This window comes from Mandrillus leucophaeus, unplaced genomic scaffold (assembly GCF_000951045.1).
Source record: "Mandrillus leucophaeus isolate KB7577 unplaced genomic scaffold, Mleu.le_1.0 Scaffold12, whole genome shotgun sequence".
In the NCBI taxonomy this organism is placed as follows: Eukaryota; Metazoa; Chordata; class Mammalia; order Primates; family Cercopithecidae; genus Mandrillus; species Mandrillus leucophaeus.
The window spans coordinates 4,139,896-4,143,651 of NW_012100320.1; the positions used below are offsets into that span (position 1 = coordinate 4,139,896).

A 3,756-nucleotide genomic window follows, 5' to 3' on the forward strand; every position below is an offset into this window, starting at 1 on the left:
AGCACTTTGGAAGGCTGAGGGGGGTGGATCACCTGAGATCGGGAGTTCAAGACCAGCCTGACCAACACGGAGAAACCCCATCTCTACTAAAAATACAAAATTAGCTGGACGTGGTGGCGCATGGCTGTAATCCCAGCTACTTGGGAGGCTGAGTCAGGAAAACCGCTTGAACCCGGGAGGCAGAGGTTGCGGTGAGCTGAGATCGTGCCATTGCACTCCACCTTGGGCAACAGAGCGAGAATCCGTCTCAAAAAAAAAGACACATTTATTGAGAGTCATGAGCAGACTATTACATTTAGCAATCAACAGCATGGGTGCAAAAAAAAAAAAAAAAACTACATTAAAACCCTTTGTTGGAATGCTTTATACTTTCCACAGAACAGAAACTAAAATAAGCTGTTATACATAATTAGTCACAAATACAGTCCTCGAGTTTTTTGCCCATCCACATGAGTATTTGTCTAAAACATGTCTTCTTTGTAGCAACTAGACCCTACCACCACTGTGCTTGGCTGAGTTCATGAATCTATTGTAACCTGTAGCTCCATTGGGTCACTTCTCTGGCTCTCCTCTCCTGCTAAGCTTTTTTTCCTAATTAAAATCTTCTGCCACTGCCATAGCTACTGCTGCTACTGGAACCGCCATAACCACCTTGGTTTCATAGTTGGGCAAAGTATTGGCCTCTGTCACCATAGGAGCCACAGCTTCTGCCTCCAAAGTTTCTTCCCTTCATGGGTCCGCAATTTGAAGACTGATTGTTGTAATTACCAAAATCACTGTAGCTTCCACCACCCCCAAAATTGCTTACATCATTACCAAATTCATTATAGCCATCCCCACTGCCAGCATATTCACCACCACCACCACCACAGCTACCATTAAAGCCACTTAAGTTTCCTCCACGACCACTTAAGTTTCCTGCATGACCAAAGTTGTCATTCCCACCAAAACTACCTCCATGACCACCACCAAAGTTTCCAGAGCCACTTTGACCTCTGTGGCTGGCTGAAGCACTAGCCATCTGTTGGTGTGACAGGGCTTTCCTAACTTCACCGTTGTGGCCATTCACAGTATGGTATTTCTGAATGACAGTCTTATCCATGGAGTCATGGTCATCAAAGGTTATAAAGGCAAAGCCCCTTTTCTTGCCACTGCCTCGGTCAGTCATGATTTCAATCACTTCAATTTTTCCATACTGTTCAAAATAATCTTTTAGGTGCAGTTCTTCAGTGTCTTTTTTTTGAGACGGAATTTCGCTCTTGTTGCCCAGGGTAAGTGCAGTGGTGCAGTCTCGGCTCACCACAACCTCCGCCTCCCAGGTTCAAGCGATTGTCCTGCCTCAGCCTCCTGGAGTAGCTGGGATTACAGGCATGCGCCACCACACCCGGCTAATTTTGTATTTTTAGTAGAGACTGGCTTTCTCCATGTTGGTCAGGCTGGTCTCGAACTCCCAACCTCAGGTGATCCACCCGCCTTGGCCTCCCAAAGTGCTGGGATTATAGGCGTGAGTCACGGGGCCAGGCCCTGTGTCTTCTTTAACGCCACCAACAAATATCTTTTTCACAGTTAAGTGGGCACCGGGTCTTTGACAATCTCCTCTTGAGACAGTTCTCTTTGTTTCCACAGCTCTTCCATCCACCTTGTGTGGCCTTGTATTCGCGGCTGCATCCACCTCCTCCACAGTGGCATATGTGACAAACCCAAAGCCCCTGGAGCACTTGGTGCTTGGATCTCTCATGACCACACAGTCCGTGAGTGTTCCCCATTGGTCAAAATGGCTCCTCAGGCTCTCATCGGTTGTTTCAAAGTTCAGCCTCCAATGAAGGGCTTCCTCAGCTGTTCCAGTTCTTTAGGAAACTCCGCCTTAGACATGACAGCAGGGGGAAGAGAGACTTTAATGATGCTCCCTCTGTTGTGTTCATGGGCCTAAATAGGTATTTTCTACTTTGTACTTTTTTTTCTTAAAGAAGTAAAATGGTGACCAGGTGTGGTGGCTCACGCCTGTAATCCCAGCATTTGGGGAGGCTGAGGAGGGTGGATCACCTGAGGTCAGGAGTTCAAGACCAGCCTGACCAACATGGAGAAACCCCATCTCTACTAAAAATACAAAATTAGCCGGGGTGGTGGTGCATGCCTGTAATCCCAGCTACTCAGGAGGCTGAGGCAGGAGAATCGCTTGAACCCGGGAGGTGGAGGTTGTGGTTAGCCAAGATTGCGCCATTGCACCCACCCTGGGCAACAAGAGTGAAATTCCATCTCAAAAAAAAAAAAAAAAAGGAAGTAAAATGTTTTTTTCTCCTTGTATGTGTGATAATTTAAATTTCTCAAATATTTGTAGATGTTTTCCATTTAATTCTATTGTATGTGGTTTCTTCTATCTCCTGGTTTTCATTTATATAGTAGCATTTTTTTTTTGAGTGCTTAATGTTTGTTACTGTGAGCTGCTCAATTTTCTTAGAAAATAATTTGTGAGTTATTGGGTACATTCCTCCAGTGAGGATTTGTATTTGTTTCTTCCACGTACCTGGGGCCAGCCTACTCAACTTACAGAAAGAGCTTGAGACTTTTATGGACCTGTTTTGGCTATAGACCATCACAAGTCAGTCTTTCAGTGAGAGTATTTTTTTGTACTTAGTTATGCTTAATTCCACAGGAACTTTTTGTGCAGTACCCTGATGATGAATGGGTATGCTGGTTTTCATCTCCACCTAAAGGGTCCATGCTTTATTGGGAGAATGGCCTCCTATGGAATTCTCCAAGCCCTTGGCTTTACCTCCTGTATCCGGAACCACTGTGAAGCCAAAGCTGCAGTTCACCAGGTTGAGCAAATATCCTTAGGGCAGTGATCTCAGGGCCATAGCATCAAACAACCCAAGAGCATCCTTTAGGGGAATAGAATCCAAATGGTGCCTCCTGGTGTTGTACACTTGGACAGCATTGTCCATTTACCTGTCTGGATTCCTTCTTCACTTCTCTTTGACCTAATAATTTCTTTCTTTCTTGCCCAATGTCAGTGCCTCTAAGAGGTTTAAGATTTTCTTTTTTTAAATTCAGCCTTTTTAATTGTTTCCAGTGGGAGGTGCAGTCTGAATTCCTAACCTGCCGTATACCTGGAAACAGAACTCTCAAAAGTCAAGTTGATATACCCTGCAATTTATAACAATATCTGATAGTCCAATGTGTTCAATTCATAATTACCTTTTTTTTTTCTTTTTCTGGCACCAAAGCTTTAAGTAGGAATGGTTTGATGGAATTGGAAAGAATCCATAATCCCTGGTACTTAACTCTTCCCTCATGAATATTGCTAACAAATGTATTGGATTTACATTGAAATACCAAAGTAGCTCAAAGATCTCATAGTGACCTCAATTTTTAAAATAGTGACCACAGTTTAAAATGTTTCTCAGAAAATGAGTACGTTAAACCAAAATCATGTGTGTCACTTGCATGGAAAGTGCCGTGTCTCCATAGTTACACTAAAACATAACAAGTACAAAGGGGAAATGTGTTTTGGTGGTTGATAAGCTAAACGGAAGTGAGTCTTGTTGTACTATAATATTAGGAATGTTTTTAAACTTTCGCTCAAGGATGGAGGGTTTCATATCCTCCTGTATTACCCCTTGCTAAAACGTAAGTAAGCATAGTTATAGAAAAAACACATGGGCAGTCATTGCTAAGACTCAGTGTATTGATGTCATGTAGAAAAACATGATACAGAGATCTGTTTTTGTGGTTTATTTAATTGTCTTTGTTATT

At 43.1% G+C, this 3,756-nt stretch overlaps 1 pseudogene; it reads right to left on the reverse strand.

Moving 5' to 3' along the window:
• Positions 1-658: 658 nt before the first annotated feature.
• On the reverse strand, positions 659-1,872 carry LOC105530725 (annotated as a pseudogene).
• Between the last annotated feature and the right edge of the window lie 1,884 nt (positions 1,873-3,756).